A 22,908-nucleotide genomic window follows, 5' to 3' on the forward strand; every position below is an offset into this window, starting at 1 on the left:
TTTGCATTAAGCAACACACATAGAAATTTCAAAACACCATTTCAGATTGTTTATGTGCAGGAAGGGTCACCTTCCTGCTCATAAACAATCATTGCCCTGAAGGCTGACACCCTTGCACTATGGGCAAGGCTGCCTGCACATGGGTGCCTGCATTAGTGCTCAGCAGCTAAATTAGCTCCAGCGCAGGGGGAAATGCAAGGCTGCACAATATTCTTGTAAATAAGGTGCAGCCCTGCTTTTCAGAAGTGGCGGAGGGTGGCGTTTAGCCAAGGAGCCTAACACCTCGCTCCTTCACTTTCTTTTAAATATACCCCCTAATTTCATAAAATGCGTCTCTACCATAAAAAAAAGGAATGAAATTAGCCATAACTGCGTGGGACAAAGATACACTGAGCAAATGTGAATACAATGCTAATAGCAAAGTGGCTTACAAATAAATCTTTTGTACGCCCAAAATCATGTTTGACGCTACAACAAAACACTGGTAAAAAGACAACAGGAAGTCAGTGATCCGTGGTACCCCCTGCCTCCTTGTGCATTAGAGGCAAGCAGCAAAATACATCATCGCTTGACTCGTCGTTTTTCATTCATGACATGCATGAATTGATTGCAAAAATGATCAATACCTTAAGCGGGCATAGAACAAAAAGAAAGATAAATGAAAAACAGGCACATGGTCACTTTTCCAGGCTATCATATGCACCTGGGCTTTACTATTGACAAAATCGGAAAAGAATGACTGTCCACAAGTTCTCCGGTGGCACACAGATGTTGTACTGAATCAAGCTTTTGCTTAATGATGATGCCCAATAAGCAGGGCAACTGAAATCGTGCGATTATGCGATTCCTGTGTTTTCTGCAACATTATGGATTTGCCGTATTTGCTATATAACCTATAATCTTCTGCATAATTTCCAGATTTTAAACAAAAAATTTTTTTTTAGCTCCAACGAATCAAAAGTTACTAAAAACGCAGCAACACGTGTTGCGGTGAAGTTTGCAAATGTTGACTGGTCACCTTTTTGTTGCTTATTGCGGTATTTTGGTGTTAAACCGGTACTAATGAGGCAAAATGTGCCCAGAGAGTGCTAGTATGTGTGAAAATGGCAAAATAATTAAGTAATAATTTCGCGTAATTTAATACATCCTGCCACATAATTTGGTACTCCCTCCTGTATAATTCCGATGGCCCTGCAAATTAGGAAGAAAAGAGTGTTGGGTACTTGGTATCTTGTGCAGGGAGGAAATGGACTAGCAGTTAAGGATGCATCATGTTTTGCTTCATTTGAGGTCAGATTGGGCCGGTGTATGTATGGCTGTGTTCTCTTGCGTTGCAATTCATACCTTGAGGTTTAGATGTAGGTGCCAATAAGGGATCAGCTGCCTCCTCTGCCTTACCAATTGATACACAGTACCCAAGGCACTGCCCTTGCTACCCTTGGTCTCAAAAGTCATGAAAGCAGTGGCAGAAACAGGTAATACTGTGTGTATAATTCACTTCTCTGCCTAGTCTTCAGAGGCAAGCAGGGTGCTGTTAAGGGATGTATGACGTTACAACGCATACTTTTACAACGCCTACCTTTACAACGCGGTTTTTACCATGCATACCATTACAACGCATAATGTTTTTAGGCGCTGGATAGTGAATAGTTTAATTTACTATTCCAACTCCAGTCCCCGTGGATAGTAGGGAAGGTTATTGGATAGTAAATTAACCTATTCCCTATCCTAGAGCGCCCCCCAGAGCAATGCGTTGTAATAGTTTGCGTTGTAAAAGTTGCGTTGTAATGGTAGTTCGTTGTAAAAGTTTCGTTGTAAAGGCTGTTTCCCGCTGTTAAGGGCCTAAGAGGGGGACATGAGATTAAACCTGTGGCATCATCTGGGGTCAAAGGTTGTACAATGTAACTTGTGCAAGTTGCATGGGTTTGGCTACAGAAGCTAATGGGCCTGATTCACAAAGACAAACTAACAATGGTGGACAGGTTTATGTTTGTTTTTAGAATTAACAAACTCCGATGTATTAGTAAGTTTACGACTGGGAAGGCTTCGCAGTCATGGCAAAGAACTCTGCACATAGAAATGTATGACATGAATATGACATGAGTTCAAAGCTAATATGCCCCTAAGACGCGAACTATTGGCTTTGGCAATGCTTGTTCTACTGTTTATTCCCGCTTATATTACCACAAACATTACCTGCAGTAGACACAAATGCATGAAGTCTCTCATCCCTTGAAAAGCACCTACCCAGCATGTCCTTACCAGTTCAAAACTGCCCCAATCTGCAAATATGGACATATTTTTAGCTATGTGATTCGCTGATGGGGGTCACTTTTTATTTTGGTGCCTGGGCCTAGTCTCTGTCTCATCCAACCTTGCGAACAGCTGGCGGTTCCAAGAGGCCATATCAGGAGCAGATGTGTCCTATGCTAATACCAAGAGCATACAATTACATGTGAGGGCCATAAGTCTTTTCCATGTACGGGTGGTTTAGTCATTCATGGCTGTCTGCTGTCATGTGGCACAGACGTCCATGTTAGATCAGTACGAATTTTTGATTTGACACACGTGTGTCTTGGGTCCCTTCCTCCCCTACCCTTTGTCCGATACAAAAAGCACATACATGTTCTGTGGCTTTAGGGTGTGCTGTTATGCCCAACGTTGTGTGCAAGACCTGGCTCTTTGAGCAGTAGCAGCTCGCCTCAGCACCTTGAGACCCTCACGGGTAAGTAGCGCGCCTAATCAGTATAATGATTGATTGATTGATTGATTGATTGCTTGATTGATTGATTGACATTTTCCAAATGGCTGTGTCCTCAGATTGAGTGTTTTTGCCTCTCATTGTGTCATCTGGCTCACAGATACAGTTAATGTCTTTAAACTGAGGTATTGTTCCCATGGGTATGGATTTTTCACAACTTTTATTGACTATGTAGCACGAGTACCAGTTATCTATACATTTGACGTGCCTGTAGACGTTTTTGTGATATGACTCGTGCATGTTTTTTTCTGTAGGTTGTAGGGAGTCATTTGCCACACATGAATAGTATGTTGGTTTGTTGTGGTTTTTACCTGTGTACTTCCCTTTGTGTGTAATATGACACACATGTACTTTCGGCATTGAGTTGCCTCTGTGTGCGTCATTTGGCCCACGTGTGTATCGGTGTCGACTTGTGCTTATTTGCTCTTCTTTGTGTATCCTCTGATATGCACGTGATTTGTGGCTGCAGGGTGTGATTTGGCACACGTGTGTTGAGACTATCACTGTGTGATTGTTTCTTCTTGACCACGCGGATTCATGATATGACGCATATTTGCAATGAGGGGTCGTGCCAGGTAGTGCTTGCAGGGGCATCTAAAGAATTTTAGGGGACCTGTGCCAAACGCATTTCGGGGGCCCTGTGCCGAACAGCTTTGAATTTTTATGATTCAATTTCGGCTCTTCTCCTCTTGGCCTTGTCAACGACAGCGTACAGACACACAGATCCAAATTCTAAATGCCTTTACATCTAATATTCAGGAATAGCGACTTGTATTTTTAATGATGTGCAACAGCAGCAGCTCACTAATATTGCTGCAAATAATCCTCGTGACACCCTCCTATTTCTCATAACTGTAAGAAAACTTCAATTGTGGATGTTGCATGAAACTTAAACACAACGGGGCAGATTTACAAGTCCCTTGCGCCTCATTTGGGCCGCCGTTGTGTCACTTCTGCGGCGGCGTAAACCATGCACCAAGTTGTGCACTATTTACAACGTGACGCATCTAGGGAGATGCATCACGTTGCAAAGCCCTGCGCCACATGAAACCTGCGTCAGGGTTCATGAGGGCGTTCCAACGCAGGGGGAACGTTCCGTTGCATGAACACCTCGCAAAAGTGCCCACTCAGTCACTTTTTCGACGCCGCTGCGTCAAAACCTTGCGCCTGCTTGAAGCAGGTGTAAGGCTTGACGCACCATGTTGTACATAGGCAGGGTTGGAATAGTGCTGGAGTTGGGTCGCGCCCGCGACACATCTCCAGCACTGCAACAACCTTACGCCGGCAGATGCGACACGCATCTCTTTATCCTTGCGCCACGATGCGCTGCATTGTAAATCCATAACCGCTACTTATTCTGAATCAACAATTGAGAAAGATGTGTGAACAAACCATCACTACATCTTTAAGCTCATTAGTAGCCTTTATTTTGCTTTTTTCAACGCAATCAATTTTGTCAAAATAATTTTTTAATATACACAATGTATAAACCACTGTCCCCACAAATACTATATAAAATACATAACATATATACAAAAATTCATACCATTCTCACCATCTCACTCATACATTCATACATTCCATTTACATCACAAATATTAATACAATTCCAAACCAAACAATATTGCTTTTCAGAGTCTTCTGTTATAAGAAAAAATGACTATACAATTTATACAACAATTTTGTCTTTTTAGATGAACCGCATTCGTTTGGAAAGGATCCAATTAAAAAAACATATAATCTATAACAAGCAAAATGTTTGGTTTATCCATGGTCTACGCGTTTCAAACCCATTGAGTAGGGGGTTCTCATTAGGACATTCATTGGTCACAGCGTCTGGAACACCCAGAAGCGGTTTTCGGAAGAACAAGCACACTAGCGAGAAGTACCACCATGAAACGCAGAGCGTCCTCCACTCTATAACTCAACGGGCAAGAACCACCCAATTTGTGCTTGAGACGCCCACACCACCATCGCTTGGACTAAAATCAGAGTGGCACTCCAAAAATTATATATATATTCACCGCTGAAACGATTCATTTATGGATTATGGTTTCTTGAAACTCACTTAGAGTGAGGTTTGGTCCTGATGAGAACCCCCTACTCAACGGGTTTGAAATGCGTAGACCATGGATTAACCAAACATTTTGCTTGTTATAGATTATATGTTTATTGAATTGGATCCTTTCCAAACGAATGCGGTTCATCTAAAAAGACAAATTTTTTGTATAAACTGTATAGTCATTTTTTCTAATAACAGAAGACTCTGAAAAGCAATATTGTTTGGTTTGGGATTGTATTCATATTTGTGATGTAGATGGAATGTATAAATGTATGAGTGAGATGGTGAGAATGGTATGAATTTTTGTATATATGTTATGTATTTTTATATAGTATTTGTGGGGACAGTGGTTTATACATTGTGTATATTAAAAAATTATTTTGACAAAATTGATTGCGTTAAAAAAGCAAAATAAAGGCTTCTAATGACCTTAAAGATGTAGTGAATGGTTTGTTCACACATCTTTCTCAATTGTTGATTCAGATTAAGTAGCAGCATTGGCATTTCCATTTGGTTCTAGGTTCATATTTGCTCAGCCTTGCTGCTTATGAGCAATACCCTTTGTTGTTATTGAAGCATTGTAAATCTGGCGCATCTGTGGTGGGGCAAGGGTAAACTTGTGTCACACATCTTTCCTGGCGCATCCCTGCTGATTTGCAGGGATGCACCAGGAAACGTAAATCTGCCCCAACATATCTCTGCAAAATGTCTGCAGTAGACTCTCACACATCCCCCCCACATTAAAAATAAATTAAAGGAAAACAGTATTTAAAACAATCTGTTTAAGAATTATTCAAGGTCATCAGGACAAAACTCTATGCAGAACAGAGTTGGCGCTATCAGGGGACCCCTGAAAGGCTGGGGCCCTGGGCCAGTGGCCACTTTACCCATGCCTTAAAACACCCCCGAGTGCTTGTCATTTGAAATATGTGTTCTGTTTGCAGCTTCCATGCTTGTGTCCCTCTGCGTAAGTCACTTGGTGCACGGGTGGCTTGTGGGATCTTTCCTGCATTTGTGCATCCCCATATTGTGTAGTTGTTCTCGCCCGTTTGTGTTATTATATTGCACACTTACAGGCCCCGGTTTCACTTTAATCCATAGCTGCTGGCTTCTCCCAAGCCGCGGTGGCCTTCAGAAGGCACACGTGAACTCAGACTTCAAACGCTCCGTTCCATTATGCCTCGGGACAAAAGGCAGTCTTAGCGATTTCATGGGGAAGTGACTCATAAAATACCTTTTCTTTGCCCCCACTCCCTGCAATTTCTTGGAGCCGGCTTCATTCCCGAGACTCGCGGATCTTTTCTCCGCCACAGCTTGAAGGGGATCAGTGGCTGATCAGTCACAAAGCCTGCCTTACGTATAAATAGAGCGAGATATCAGACACGTATTGACCGTGCCACGGGGTTAATGTGGCAGCTACTGCCCCCCCTCGGAGACATCCTGCTCGCACCATAAGGTGACGTTCGTCGTCTGTTGTCTCGCCATCAGCTCACAGGAGCTGCCTGTCCGGAGGCCTAGTTCAAACCGGTGCACAGAGACGCGCAGGCACGGGCGAGCAGCGGGACAGCACGGCTGTCTATTGAGACAGCCTGTAAGAGCTGCATGGAAAAGCTGTATCGATGTCTAAACCCTCAGCGTTTCTCATTTCTCTGCCTTTATTGGTAATGCTGGAGCCCATTACAGTTGTGCGAGTCTTGGTGGCCTGAAAAGTCAACCCCTGGGATATGTATCTAAATGTATTTTATTGATTAAATGCAGGGCCACTGGAATTATGCGGCAAGCGAGGGACAAATTATGTGGCAGGTTTGAGTAAATGATGCGGCAGGAAAAGGCAAATTATGCGGTGTAATGCTGGACATTTCTTAATAGTATTACTTCATTATTTTGTACTTTTTACACTTGTTAACACTGTCTCGGCAGTGGGTGCACCTCATTAGTACCAGTTTAATAGCCAAAGATAGCACCAGGCAACAGAAAGGGGACCAGTCAACTTTTTCAAAAGGTCTTCCACTGCGCGATAACATGTGCCACTGCGTTTTTAGTAACTTTTGAACCATTTGAGTCAGAAACACATTTTTTTTGTTAAAATCTGATCTGCAGATTATGTAGCAGATGATGGTTTATAAGGAAAAGGCAGCAAATCTATAACTATGCAAAAAACGCTGCGACCGCACAACCACATTTTCCTAGTGGCCAGGATTATATGGCAATGGGTGTATACATCAATCAAAAAGATGATGGGTGGAGGAAAACGAGAGTAGTGGATAAGGTGGGACTTGAATGATGTGGTCAATTAGCGTTAGCGAGGAGTTCAGGTAGGAACTTCCCAACTTGCCTTTGGTATCTCTTGCACTCCCTTACTAACCCTTGTCATCACTACTATGGGAGAAACAGAAAGAAATCAGGAATCTAACAGCCCTCTTTACTTTTATTTGATTTCCAATCCACTTTGATTTCCTAGCTGCGCAGTAAGACTGCTGTGGGGCTGAGGGTAGGTGTAACCCTGAGATGATGAAAAGGATTGCGATGTCACTTCCACTACCCCTAGCATTGCAGTGATTTAACATCCATGGACGTGAACATACATAAGGAAAATGAATGGACACATGGGGTGGGTGTGACCAAGGAACATGTTGTCCAGTGGTGGTAGTGGTTCACCAGGTGCTGGTGGGTGGCCGTTGTGACTCTTCAGTTGCATGATGTGATCATGGAGAGTCTTGGTGAAACCAATGAGTGATTGAAGTGCTCTCACATCCAGGGAAGGAACTTTCCAGGTGAACATGGCAATAAGATTGAAAGCCCTAAATCCACATGCTGTGTATGATGTTTCAAGGCAGGAAAATGAGGCTGGTACATGCATGGGAATGTACATGCCGATGTCTTGGCTAGATAAGGGACTGCTAATTGTACTGTAAAATTGCTATAGCTCTTACTATCAGGGCCTGACTGGCCGTAGCCGCACCCAGCATTTTCGTGGTGGACCAGAAGGGTAGAGGCCAGGTTTTGGCCCGTTGGGGACAGTTTTGATACTGAGGGCCGGTTTTGCAGCAGTGCTGAAATATCGGCCCCCTGTAAAAAAAGCGGCAGCAGTACAGCAGTGCTTGACACTAGCAAAGGGGGCCGGAGGTTCTCAGCCCTATCATCTCCCTCAACCCCCCCACTCCCCGGCCAGTCAAGCAGAGTTATCAGGGCTGATATTTATTCCCATGCTTAGTATCCCTATGAGGAGCAGTGAAGGATTTGCCTTCATGGGTAACACGATACACAATGCCAGATGTGTTGTTGAAAGGGTGTTGCCTTTGTCTTTATACTCTCTGGGAAGTGTTTTTTCCATGTCATGGGTGATGACCACCGAGGTGAAACATGGTCAAGAGAACTGGTTAATGGATTTTGTTACAATTTTCTGTTACATGATTGTCATTGTGAGATGTCAAGCTGTGATCATAGTGAGTAATTAGTTGAGACCTGCAGTGGTCGACTAAATAAAAGTCCTCTTGATAGAGGTATGTGGCAGATCTGTTCAGTTGGTGATACGTTGTTTGTTGCTGTTGACTGATATGATATTGGGAGATAGACATGACCAGTAGTTGTTCGGTCTTTTGTGAGTGTACAAGGGTCAAGCAGTACATGGGATTTATTACGTAGCCTGTATGAACTTCAATCAGTTGCATGACCCCTGAATGTTATAGGATTGGTATTAGTGAGGGCCAGTTAAGGTGATGTCTGAATTGACATCACTATATAGATATGTGATCAAGGCACTTCGGTGCTGAAACGCGTAATGGCTGAGAGGCACAACCCAAATAAAGGAGATTCTGTGCACTTAATGGTGGTCCGGGCTTCTACTTTGTATGACTTTGTATGACTGCAAAAGCCGGCTAGCAGTGGAGTATATATACATATATACATATATATATATATATATATATATATATATATATTTATTTAAAAATGTCACTACGTGTGGTGGAACAGATAGATTGAGAAGTCTCCTTGAATCTGAGTTCATGACTTTGTCATGGGGGATGGGGGTCATCATGGAAGGAAACCAAAAAGAAAGATTGCTCCTTGGTTAAGTTTTATAGGAATAAAGGGTGACCAGGGTCACTCAATCGAATTACAGTTGTTTCCATTACTCAGGGAGCTCAGTGGAGTAATACGTCATCGGTATGGATCTGTGTCTGGACCCATAGTCAGAGGTTGAAATGCTGGTGAGGTCCAATCCATCTTTTTTCAATTATAAAAGGAGTCCTAAGTAACTAATGCAAACTGTTTTCACTGTGTAGCAGTTCATATCACAATGGTGCTGCTTTTAATCAATGAGAAAACGTGCATTGCTATTACTCTGTCTAATGATACTCAATTTGCCCAAATTGGAGAGATGGATGGCTGATACGGCCTTGAACTCATGATCTGCACATCACAACAGATCTCAGCAGCAAGGGTTAAACTTACTAAGCCATCTTTCTGGTTCACAAGATGGGACACAGAGAAAGGAGCATGAGAAGCGAGTGGGAATATATGATTATATTTTTGTCAGAGCTCAGCATGCAGGAGCTTATAGCAGTCTTGAGGCTGATGGCTGTGATGGATTCATACATATTTTCATAGTGGTTAGGGATGTAAGTGGGGAAGAAAAATAACTTCTGTGTGTTATAGGCAAAAAAGACGTGGGGTAAGTGAAATAATGGGATGTTGAAGTCTGTGTGGTGAGCTCTGGGAGTATAAAGGGGCAGTAAAGGTGAGGACTGAGAGATAAGATGAAATCCAGAATAGGGTAGATTTTGTTGTCCTGAGAGTATCCAGAAGTGTTAGGTGGTCGGCACTTTGGTAGTCAGTAGACCGGTAAATGTGGATTAGGACAGACAACACAGGTTATGATGAGAGATGGTGGTGAAGCAGAATTCCTAGATGAGAATGCTCTCATTTGAGTGGAGAATGGAAGTCTGATTGAGGAGGGTCACATAGGCTTTCAGAAACAACATGGTGTGAGAAATGATTAAACATCAGGCATACCATTGTTTTGGATAAAAAGGGGACAACATTGGTGTTATTGGCTAGCTCAATAAATGTGCCAACCCTATCATCCATCCCCCTTCTCTTGGCCCCATGAAAAAGTCAGTTATCAGTCATGGGAGATGCAGGTGAGGGCCAATACCTCTAGCTTTGGACTGCATTATGAGGATTCTGATTGGCCGTTTCAACTTTTACATTCAAAAGAAAGTCATAAATGAACTCACAAACCACGTATACGAGTTTGTTGTGTTGTATTGGAGCTAAGTGGCAGGCACAAAATGACATCACTGTCCAGGTTAGAGAATGTGTACCTCTGGTTAAATATTGCTGTTTAGACATTTTGTGAACAGGCAGAACATCTGCTGGGAAAGAGATAACTTCTATTTATGGACAACCTCTATTTAGACATGCTTACCACTGAGCTAATATTGAAAAAGAAGGGGGAAACCTCAATTAGTTGGAAATCCACATCATATGTCGATTTATTTACACCACTCATAATCCACTGCTACAACTCCATCAGTCCTGATCACAGCTTCACTTTCAAATCCCAGCTCTAACTCATCCTCTCCTTAGCCCCTTCTGTGACCCATTCCTTCAGGATCCCCTACTCTACTTGCTCGACTTCGCAGCACATATTCAGCATTCGGAAGAAAACTTGCCTACCTCCTCCCATAAGATACTTCTTAAATTATGGGATCATGATTTACGTCTTCAACTCACAAGTCTTTCCTCTACCACCTATTCCTGAGGCTGCTTTTCTATCTCCTTATATGCTGTGTCCCTGCTTCTCCTCCTTGCTTCTTCTCACATCCACTGAGGCCATGTTTTTTTTCCTGCACTCCTTGGCACCTAGGCTATCGCCTCCTTGTCTGAGTGCATGCTTTACCTTAATTCCTGAACCTAATCTTTCTTAACACCTTCAGCGTGGCGCGAATTTTCGCTTTGTGCTGAAGGTTCTAAAAAACGGGTGTGGTCATGACGGAACGGTTCCGTCATCAGCACAGCTCAACCGACGCTGATGACGGAACTGTTCCATCATAAGCATCGAAGGGGTTAAAGCCCTGCTTTGTCTTCTCAGTCATGGAGCCGATCTACTTTCTATGCACCATAGCTTCTGCACCCCTTTCTAACAAGAGTCTCCATGTTTTAGATTCTCCTCTCCTAAGTCGGTGCTCTATCACCTCACTCCTGATTCCATCCTCTAACTCTTCATCGTGAGTGTATGCTACTTTTTATTTGTCCACTATTGGCTCTGGTTCACTGTAACCTGAAGACATTGTTTAAAAACACAAGGTGGACTTGAAAAGTATTGTAGCAGAAGCTTGGCAATCACCTGCACTTTTTTTTAGGCTGATCTGCACATGTCATCAGGAAACAGTGCCATCAGTGTGTTAGACAGCCAATGGCTGAAGTGGGCTGACCTGTTGCCCAATCCTGTGTGTTGCAGTGGGTGGAATCTAAAAATGTGAATAACAGGTGAACAGAACAATGGATGTAGAGGTCTGACCCAAAGTCCCACTATGTATGCGTTTTAATTTTGAGATTTTGTTAATTACATGGGGCTGATAAGCATATAAATGCTTTTTTTCTAACCAGACCTAAAAAAATAGAATTGCTTCTAAAAAATTGGCTGGAAAATGTGTAATACTATGTAATGACTAAATATAAGAGAGAGCTTGAGTTTGCCACATATATCTTTTCTATCATGTCTCCATCACTTTTAGGAAAAGGACGACAGGCACCTTAAGTCATTTGTGGAAATGTCAGTTATTCCAGACTGGCAGCCGCCCCCTCTCACCTTCCCTGCTTATAGCTGCTCCAAGCTTCATTATCTGCCCTATCACAAATTATGTAGATCTGGAAGCACAGTCCTGCAAACAAATTGAGCAAATATCCTCAGCTCGCCATCACAAGTGCTAGAATAAATTTGGTTTAGCACGTTATATCTGTTATCCAGCCTGCAAGGATGAGTTGTTAATCAGCACTGAGGTGAAGTACTCAGGCACCAAGATAATTACACCATGATAATGCCTTCCACACATAGAGCACGGTAATGAGGACTCCGAGCTTGCATTAATAGGTGGCATGCATTAAGGATTACTGTGTGTCCTATGCCGGTAGCTACACCGTCAAATGTCCTGCGTGCTCGGCAAGATTCTGCAAATTTTCAGGAAGAACTTGAGCACTGAACTTTTCCAACTCACCTCCATCTCATGAGATTTGCAACAGCAAATATCAGATTGGGCCTCCTTCACTGGTTCAACGATACCAGTGGCGGTCCGTGCAGGTGCGCGGTGAGGCGGGACGGGGTGGGGGTGGGAGACTGAAAGTGACAAACAACGGGATAGGGAATGTAAAATAAATAAATAAATAAAACGACCTACCTTGATGAGGCAAGTGCAAGGTAAGTGGTTTTATTTCTTTAACATTCCCAATCCCGTCATTTGTCACTTTCACCCCACCCAAGCCCCTGCCCCGCCGCACCGCGCTTACCTGCACTGACCGCCACTGGTATAGTTGAACCAGTAAAGGAAGCCCAATCTGATATTCGCTGTTGCAAAACCCATGAGCCTGCACAGACCACCAATTTCTCCATCTAACTAGCACACTGAAGTAACCACACAGCTACAAAGACTCCTTAAATAAACAACTCTTCCATTTTAGGAGAATATAGAATTTGCTCTATACCTCGAGTGGAGAATAGACTATTCCATATCATGTAGAGGTTCAGTCGTCACTTCCGGAGTGGCTGTGAATGCTGTGATAAGTTATGTCATTGAGACACTACCTTTTGACATAGCTGTTGTGTCCTAAATATTCTCTATTCAAATATTACACAATTGGATTAAAAATAAAAAATCTATCTTAAATGGGGTGACATTTTTGGACAGGATATTTAGAGCATGACATTCATACCACACAATATTTCTGTATACAATATTTTAACATAGAACCAGAATAGATTTGCAAAGGATTGTGAGTTTCTTACATTATATGGGAAATGTCAAAACTAGGGGCCATAGTATCAAGAAAGGGTGATACATTATCACCACTTTTATCGGCAGGAAACGGCCGCTAAAGCGGCGATAATGGGCTTGATAATATGCCCTTTTGAATTCCCATAGAAGCCCAGGTTAACACTAGAACCTGGACTTCTATGGGAATTCACAAGCGCATATTATCAAGCCCATTCTCGCCGGTTTCGCTGCAGTTTCCTGCCGATAAAAGCAGCGATAATGCATCGCCCTTTCTTGATAATATGGCCCTAGGGGGCATATTACCAACAAGTAGCGATAATTATCGCTAAATAGACTTAGTGACGATTTTTTTATCGCTGCTTATCGCTGGATATGTTAGCGGAGAAAACATGCTATTAGCAACGTTTTTCTCCATTGTGCTAAAATATCCAGCGATAGCGGCGAAATGCGTGAATATCGCTGAGAATACAGCGATATTCACGCATTAGCGACTAAATGCTCTTAGCCATGTTATCCACCTCCCATTGGATAACATGGCTAAGAACTGGTCTGGGAAGGTGTTAGTATTTGGAGATATTCACGCTTAGCGCGAATATTTCCATCGCTACGCCTGCCTTGCTAATAGGCAATAGCGACTTTAGCGACTGCTTTCAGTCGCTAACTGGTTGCGTACGCCCACTTTGCATGTCATTAGGGATAAACATCGCTGACATGCAAAGCGGGCCCCAAACCGCTCGCTATCACCTAAAACTTGCTGGCCCGCTAACATCAGTTAGCGACAGCTTGGTAATAGGGCGATAGAATTATCGCCGCTTAGCGGCCGAAAACGGCCGCTAAAGCAGCGATAATTGCCTATCGCCCTGCTTGATAATATGCCCCATGGTCTTTGTGAAATGATAATATGAATTGTGACATTTTAGAGAGGTGACAAACTTCATCGCAAGTTAATTCAGAAAAAAATATACTTTTGCAAAGTTTTTAGCATTTCTTTTTGTCATCTTGTTGCAATCATAATACTGTAGACTGTAGAGAATGTAGAGTGCCGTAAACAATTACGGTCTGGCTTTATGTTTTTTTTTAAATATTTTTTTAAATATAAGCTAAATAATGCATTTAAAGTGCACATGTCACATAGATTTGTTAAAAACACACAGGTTCTGAATGAGAAAAAATCTAAATATTCTTTATTTGATCACTTACAAAGCTGATCATAAAAGTTTGCACATGCACAAAAAGACAAACGACAGTTAAAACTAATAGGTGTAGCTAATTCATTTTCTTATAGCCACCAATAAAAGTATTAAAAAAAGACTATTAGCAAAGATTCAAACATAAAATACCATAAGCCAAAGGGTTAAAATCAATAAAAAGAAGTTCATATTATGATGTTTATCCTTCAAGATGTATACAATATATACAATCATATTAAAAATCATAGATTTACGAAAACGTACAGCAGATTTTTAGAAATAAACCTACAACTGAACATACCCCAGGGTAGTTGAGATGTAAATAAATCAAGTCCGATCTGTACCTAGTAAATTTGAGCTTGCAAATGAGAGGCACTAAAACTCTTTTTTGTGTAGGGTGGCAAACTTTACAAATAAAGATAATGTGCAATAAAGACTGAGAGATAACCTCATCACACTGACAGATACAGATACTGGATGCCACATACTGACCCTGGGGGAAACAGAGTATCCTCCTGGTGGAGCCCAACTTGAACCAGGCCAACAACATCAATTTCCGTTTGTCTACAGCTAAATCCAGATAAGGGCTTCACCCCCAACATTGTTTAAATCTCACAATATTCTCTCACTGATGGCTTTATTAGTTCCATTACCTCCGTTCGAATGCTCCAATCGGACATAAAACGCCCTCTGAGCTGCCCTTTATTCCTCTATGGAAGAGGTGTGGCACAGCGGCCAGGGTGGCTGACTCTGGAATTCGGAGCTCCCGGTTTGATCCCTGATGCAGATGGCAGGTTAGCCCAGCACCAGGTGACTCTGAGCAATAGCTTGCTTAATCTTCCCGATGGCCCCCAGCGCCTTGACACCCTCGGGTAATTATTCGCGCTTTACAAATACTGGATTTCATTTCATTTGTATGCTAGATCATTAGGGCTCCCTAAGCTAAATGAATGACCAAAGTCGATGGTGGACACCTTAATATAATGTAACCAAGGTATTCTATCGCCATAGTCACATGACAGACAATCTTTCAGTATCTCTTTATTTAATGGGGCTTGCTCGTTGCTCCAAATCAAGCACCACGGTTGTAAAGGGGCTATCCTAATCAGGTTCTCAAGATATTCTAGTCCTACTTCCTGATGAGCCGTCAAATGCGAACTACTCAGCGGAACACCCAGGATACGTTGATACACCATATTCTCTTCTACCTGGATGAAGCCCACATCCTTGTATTCCCAAATACCTGCACCATGTGTTAAAACAGGGATAGATTTTCCTTGTAAATCTCCAACAGGGGATTAATTGACTTGTTTTTACCTGTGGCAGAAATAGAAGAAAAAATAGTACAAACCGATTGTAAAAATAGATTTTTCATGTTCATAATACCAGGCGCCCTACTATAGGCATGATCAAACATTACCCCCTACAATGAGTCTTCACATTATAGGGTCACAGACCATGATGAAGGTGTTAAAATAGTTTGTCTCCAAATTGAGACATTTCATTTAGTTTACAAAGGCATCACCAGACAGTATTAAGTGTGTACAAGAGCACTGGAAGATGCTTTTGATTTACTACAGGAATAACCATATCCGGGGTGTGGGGGGGCACTCATAAGGGTGCGTGCAAGATGGCCGCACTGAGGTGAGGCTTCGGGACGAGTATCCAGCATAATCTTCCTCAGTGATCCACCACTACTGACTCAAATAACGGCCGCATTGCCCTAAAAAATGTTGGATTTCAGGAGACAATCCTTGCGGGCTGGAAACATGCCATTACAACACAGTCATTACAATGACCTACATTTACAACGCAACTGTTACAACGTAACTGCCTTTACATCTCATGCCATTACAATGCATGCTATTGCAATGCATATCATTACAACGCATGCCATTTCAACGCATTATAAGGTAAGTAATGGAGATTTTTTAGTTTTAGGGTGGGTATGGATTTTGAGGTACATGGGAATAGCAATTTTTACCCCTACACTATCCAACATGTACCCTAATGTTGCACTCACTGGAGTAGGAATAGTATTTTTTATCCCTACACTATCCAACACTTACCCTACTGTTGCCTTAAAAGTATTATGCGTTGTAATGGTATGCACTGTAATAGAATGCTTTGTAATGGTAGTTTTAAAAAATACATTGTAATGGCATGCGTTGTAAAATCATGCAATGTAATGGTAGTTGCGATGTAAAAACTGTGTTGAAAAAACATGCATTGTAATTGTTTGCGTTGTAACTGTATATGTCCGTATTTGCCTGTGCTACATCTCCCCCGCCATCTGGTTCTCGGTGTGACTCAAGAATCAGGTTGCCGACAATTGCTGCGAAAAGTAAATGACCGGGGGGATCTGTTGACCAATGGACATTTTTGTGCTTAATAAAAATATTTTTTGGGTGCGGGGTAGAGCCCATACCCATGGACCGATTTCTGTTAGGCTGAGGCAGAGTGTTAAAGAGGCCACACCTGCGTTTCCCCATGAACCACACATTCTAACTCCATTACACACCTTACTTCAATGCACCTCTCCTACAAATATGGTCTCCCTTCTCTATCACAGGACACAGACATCACTTGAGGGGGTCCTTACAGGTTTGCACATACATTGGGAGGCGGAGCTAGATATGACGCTGTCAGACACGCAATGGGAATATTGCTAGCAGCAGACCAGGTGCATCTCTGGCAGCTGCCACAGACCCTCCAGGATTTCGCGATTTCGTACACTATAAGTACCTCCACTGATTATATTACACACCAGTTAAGATGCATATGTTTCTGTTACGGGAGAATGATGAATGTGACTTTCTACACTTGGCCTGGGAGTGTGCAGCCATTAGACAATACTGTAAGCAAGTGTTCGGAGCGCTGGGGCAAATGATGGGATCTCCCCTGCCGACATCCCCGATCACAACGCTGCTGGGCTAAAAGGAGGAGATGAAAATTGCCTACAGGAATTATGTAGCATTGGGGCTGTTAGCCAAACGAAAAGTGGCCTGCAGACGAGGTGGGGGGGGGGCTCCCAAATTCAAGGTCTGGCTCCAGGATCTCACTTTCTGGCACCAGCAGTCACTTGCCTATGCAGAACTACTCCCACTAACCTCTAGATGAAAGGATATGTGGGACCCCTTACATGCGTATATGTTGACTAACCCACTGCTGGAGGTGGGGGCGGGAAGCACAGAACCTATGTGAGGAAGGAAACAGATAGCTTACCAGTTGTAGAGGGGAGACTTGCCGAGATTTAGTATAAGTACACATCCGCCTACTGATCACCACTGCGTGTGAAATGTCATGGGCAGGGTTGAGGAACAGTACTTTTGTCATGAACGCTGGATGAAAGGGGAACATAGCAGGCTCCTAGGCAGTTGGGAAGTAGATTCCAAGCTGTCAATGATGTTTGCATTTATATGAATTGTAATGCATGAGTATCGACCAACATACTATACTGAAGATGCGTACTTATTTGCTGTTCTACCTGAAACCTTAATAAAAAAGAATGTTTTAAAAACGAATATCCATCTACTTTTTGACCACAACAGATTCTAACCCATTCCCGTAAAGAAAGAACAAAATAGGTGGCAGTACAATTCTCTGGCACACATCCCGCATTAAAAGTAAAGAGTATGTACATTTGCACCCTTCCCCATATCTCACCGAGGCAATGAGGTCAGTCTGTAATGCTTTCATAAAATCTACCAACCCAGCCTCAAGACTCAGCTATTAAAATATCCCACAATTTGGAGCTGTTGACGCTGTCAAATGGGCAGGATAGGTCCATGAATGCAAGATGAAGCAAACAACGTTTAATAATTTTATATTTACTCACTATCAAGTACAAATGTAAACATTTTTTAAGAGTTCCAAGACCTTTCCAGAAACCATATTAGAACGTTATTCTCCATGGTATTGCTAACGCGGGATTTCTGGTCTATTGTTGTTAATCCAGATCCCAATTCAGGTCGACTAAATCGTTGGTACCTGTCATTGAGTAAAAGGCAATCCACTACTAGGTTAATCAAGAAAGAATTTACACCTCTCTAAAGAACCACTGACTACAAGTAAGTTTAAAGATTTATTATAAAGCCAAAAGTATCTGAAGATACAAACATCTCAGAATAAGATTCAAAAGATATACAGGTATCAATATAAAAAGAAATTCTCTGAACGCTCTTAATCGGCAAAAGGAAATTATCAAAAATATCTCAAATACCATGAGTGTTGCAAGAATCGCTATAAGTTGCAACTTAAGAGTCATTTACAGAAAGGAAAAGTTCAGATTAGTCTGTCCCTACACTAGACTAAGTGACATCCCTACTTAACAAGATCTTTACCTAAAAAGGTGTCAGCCGTGGTGACTTCCAAAGAAGATCACGCACTTCTCTTAGTCTTCTTGGTGAATCGCTCTCTTAAGTTCAATCTATCTGCCTACCCATCCACTCTCTTAGGCTTCCCAGATCATCTGCTCTGTCTCCTCCCCGGGGTGCTGTCCCTAATACAAAATCACATTTCCAACAGGAACGCCCCTGGAGACGCCCCTCACGTGGTATCGGTTCTGGCGGTAAATTCCATGCTGGTGCTCCTCTGGACCCTTCGTTAAAGTTGACCTTGCTTCCCAGGCTTCTTCTCCGCTGGTCGGTACCCCCCAGGAAATTCCTGAAGCCTCCTCCAGGCCTGTGCCAGGCGTCTCTGAACAAAGCCCATTCATCACCAAACTGATTAGGGCTCCTCACACCTGCAAATAGACAGTTCTACTGTGGGCCCCAAATTCCGGCCTCCACCATATCTTTAAGTCGTAAACTATGTCTTCGTTTGTGCTCTGTACGACCTCTCCTTAATGAGCACATGCAGATCAAAGAAGCGACTTTATCTATTCAGGCCTACTAAATTACATGAAACAGGCCTCTGCACTCTGCACATTTAATTTCTTGGTTTAAACAGTATTCTAACTAACCCACATTACTGTAATGTAACACATCTATATAAAACATATATTACAATTCTGTGATTAATAATACTTTGCAGAAAAATGACATTAGCATCCAAGTTACTTAAAAGTGTAGCAGCATCTTTCGTTTCTTGTGAAATGCCATGTGGCCTACACATTTTCATGGTTTGCAGAGTTACATTTCTTTTTCACACAGTCACATAACGTGAGATTCCAACATCATTCTAACATTTCTACAAACTTCTACATTAGTTTTCACACAGATATATGTATCCCTATTCTTGTTAAACACTTTATATTTTCCCTCTATGAATATAACACTCTGGTGCAATCTATATCTAAACTAATACTACGTGCTTGTAAATATGGTGCACTTATACGTTTTTCAGATCTGCGCTCTCTCAATCCCCCCTTTGATGACATCCAGTAGTCATCATCATCGCAACACTCTCTCTTAGGTATAGATTGTCAAACTGAAGTCGTCGCAACATTCCCTCATTTCATCTCCTCTAGAGCCCTCAAACTCCTGTACTGATTCTCCTGCATCGCAGCTAATCTTCTTCCCTGCTCTCGCATGGATCTCTGCAACCTGTTTGCTCTATACCATTTGTAAAGTCACACCAATCCCCACAAAGTGATTACACAAATCACTATTATGATGATAGGTTTCAGTATGTACCAAACGAAACCCTTTCCCAGGTTGGTAAACCAACCTCCAACTTTTCCCATTCCTTGTCCTACTTTTTCCCACACATTTACCTGCGCCAAATCCTCAACCTCACGATGAATTGAAGTAATGTTTCGTATGTACTTCTCTAGAGGTTTTGAATTGTCTGGAATGTAAGTGCAACATTCCTGGACCTTCAAAGCCTTACAGACTCCGTCCTCTTTGGCTAACAGAACGTCTAGAGCAAGTCGATTCTGAAGAACCATTGCCCTTATCGATTGCATCTCTCCCTCCACCAGCATTAAAGATCTAGCAGTACTGGCAGATAATCTATCTACGACTGTTGCCAATCTTCTAATCTTGATGTCATTCAGTATGATTCCCAATAGAGGAAATGCAGCTCCAAATACATCTCCAATTACTTCAGAGCTTGCATCTCTCCTCCCTCTTGCTTGAGCTCCTCCCTTTTTAGACTCTAATTCTTCAGCATGATATATTTTCGGGAAGACAATCGCCAAATAACATGATCCATACCAATTATCTGGTAGTTTCACATATGCATTTCTTCCACAAACAAAATATACATTGGGGATCACCTGCATCTCCTTCAAGAAGTCTTTGGAGTAATACTCCAATTGGAAAGCATGTTCACAACTGACTTCTCCTACAAACACATTCTCGTAATAGGTTTGGCCCCTATGTATACATAGTTTCCCTTTCTTCTCTCGATCTAATGCTATTGGACCACTGCTACCCTTGCTTTTGTGTGCTCTTTCTTCTTCAGTCCAATCTGTTTCCCATTGACCTGAAGTCTTTAGAATCTTTTGTCTCCTGTATCGAGTATCCACCTGCCCTATAAACTTTTTCTCAATTTCTGACACGGAACAAGTCAAATTATTCCTTTGGGCATGTGACGTATCTAATGTTCTCCATGGTAGGAAACATTTCTGTAATCTGTCTTCACTCTTGTAATAATCCCACTTATTGAGATGTTTATAATTTGGCACCACTGGCAACACAGAATCGAAGTTCGAGAAGTAATACTCGAACCCATCCCGTTCATAAAATATGCTCAGCAACAAACTACATGTGATTCCATAAGTCAATGGAAGATGGTGGTACCTAATACCCTCGTCTACAGATGCTGGCAACTTCATACAGACGTAGCAATTCTTCGCCTCCATGACATCAATGTATTCATAAAGCAATTTGGCATAAGCATTTGACTTAAAATTCCCCTGGGATTCATCAGTGTGTAATCTCTTAACCTCAGCATCTAACAAAGCCTTCTCCTTCTCTGTGTTAACTCTACTTTGTACAGCAGTAATAGGCCTCTGTGTCGATACTCTTTTAGCTTCATCTCTTGCTTTTGCTTCGTTTTCATGTCCCACTACATATGATATAGTAACTACTAAAACTATAAGAAAAATCACTACCACTAAAAGTGTGCCTACTATGCATTTTGCCCTGCGGTTCGAGTTGCCAGCCTCCATGATCTCGAAACAGTGTAGCTCTGGTTTCGGTTTTCAGCCAAAGTCTCCTAATGGACTCCAATGTCTCTTTTCTTTGCACAATGTCTCTCTTTGAGTCCACACCTGGAAGCTGATAATTCCCTCCGCAAGAACAGTCTCTGAGTTCTGTAGCAATAGACAACCCTAGCCCTTCTCCATCCACTAAAATGGAAGTCCCTAATGTCTTTCTTCTTCCACTCGGCGCTAGGTTATCTTTCAGTCAGTATTTACAAAGTTCTTTACAAAGTCTTTAATAGTCCGAGATTATGCGTGTTCCAAGAATTTCCACCACTCGCTCAAATATTTCCATACGAAGAAGGATTCCCTCCAGTATTGGACACCTTGAACAGCAACACGGAAATTCAACTGTCTCTAAGATCAATTTTCTTATTCCACTCAAGAGAGGAGGATAGACGATGTTGAGTGTCAGCAGTCTTTCGACCTCCACTCCTGGTACCAGGAACCTTACTTCCACGGTGATGATTGGGTCAGTTCTGGTCAGGGTCACTTCCCTCACCCTCCCAGTTCTGCGTCCCTCGGACATCTGCAGCAAGGTAGGTCCACTCAGGAGTAGCGTATCTTCTGCAAGGCACTCGCACCCTCCTTGATCTTCTCGGACCTTCCTGTTCCTGCTCTTGTGCACTTTCTTCTGGATCTGAGTCTTCGGATATAGGAGCAAGAGTTCTTTCTGAAGTCAGCTTCAAGTTCGGCCTTTGTTTTCTTTCGGGCCAACTAACTTCTCCACGTCTTGTTCTCCTACTTCTTGTCCTCACACTCTGTTCTTGATCACACTGGTACTGGTCTGTGTCTGAGTCGTAGTCACAACAACTTTCTCCTTCAGTGGCAACTTCAGTTTCACTGCCGTCCTGCCTTTCTTCTTCTAGATCTGTTGCACTCCCAACTTCTTCAGACACCCCCACAGCTTGACTGATCCCCTCTTGTGATTCTTCTTCCACAATTGGATTTTCGTCTGTGAGAGGAGCTGTTTCTTCCAGGGGTGCTGGAACTTTTCGAGTATGGGATGCGTGGATCCAATTAGGCAGCCCTCCGCACTTTACAGCAGTGTTCGTTACTAGGATTACTTGATAGGGTCCCTTCCAGCGCACGTCTAAACAATTCTTCCGGACGTGCTTCTTCACCAGGACCCAATCTCCTGGGCACAGGTCGTGGCATAAGTTTCTTGAAGACGGAACTTCTGCAGCCTGTACCTGAAGAGACACAGAATGAATGGCGTCAGACAACCCTTTGCAATAATCCAGGATCAGGTCATCTGTAATGTTCAACAATGCCGCAGTTGGGACAGAAGGAAGTCTCATTGCCCTCCCCATCAGCACCTCGTGTGGAGAAAGACCTGTCCTCCTGTCGGGTGTGCTACGCATACTCATAAGGACTAAAGGAAGAGCATCAGGCCAACTCAAGGAAGTTGATGAGCATACTTTAGCTAATCGACATTTCAGTGTCCCGTTTATCTGCTCCACGGTACCTGAGGCCTCTGGTCGATAGCTACAATGCAATTTCTGATCAATGTTCAATGCAGAGCAAAGCATCTTCACAATTTCGCTGTTAAAATGAGTTCCTCTGTCCGATTCCAGAGAGGCAGGCACCCCGAAGCGCGGTATCAACTCTCTAAGCAACAACTTTGCTACTGTGAGTGTATCGCACATGCGTGTAGGGTATGCTTCAACCCATCTGGAAAATATGCAAACAATCACCAGAACATACCTAAGGCGGTTGACTTTTGGCATCTCAATAAAATCCAATTG

This window comes from Lissotriton helveticus, chromosome 9 (genome assembly GCF_964261635.1).
Source record: "Lissotriton helveticus chromosome 9, aLisHel1.1, whole genome shotgun sequence".
Classification (NCBI taxonomy): domain Eukaryota; kingdom Metazoa; phylum Chordata; class Amphibia; order Caudata; family Salamandridae; genus Lissotriton; species Lissotriton helveticus.